Below are 359 nucleotides of genomic sequence, written 5' to 3' on the forward strand. Positions count from 1 at the left end.
AGAAAGGACTTGTATCGCTGAAGTTCCTCGGAAAGAATTTATACCGGAAATTAATAAACGAGTAGATACGTAACAATATGAATTATTAACTACGTTTTTATTCTGTATTTATTGGTATACAAGGGAAAGAAAATAGTTTGATTAAATTTTGAATTTAACTAAAACCTCGTGACATTTGCAGGAAAAAGATGTCTGTTGAGACAGGTTTCATAGGGGAAATCGTTTGAAAGTATGGCAGACAAACATTCTTGCTTTTAACCTTAGTAATAGTGTGTTTAGTATGCTGTGAAATTTTTAATCTGTTACAGAACATAAATTCTATCAATAATGCTTGTGTTAAATCATCTGTCAATAACAAC

Source organism: Limulus polyphemus, unplaced genomic scaffold (genome assembly GCF_000517525.1).
Source record: "Limulus polyphemus unplaced genomic scaffold, Limulus_polyphemus-2.1.2 Scaffold3333, whole genome shotgun sequence".
NCBI lineage: Eukaryota > Metazoa > Arthropoda > Merostomata > Xiphosura > Limulidae > Limulus > Limulus polyphemus.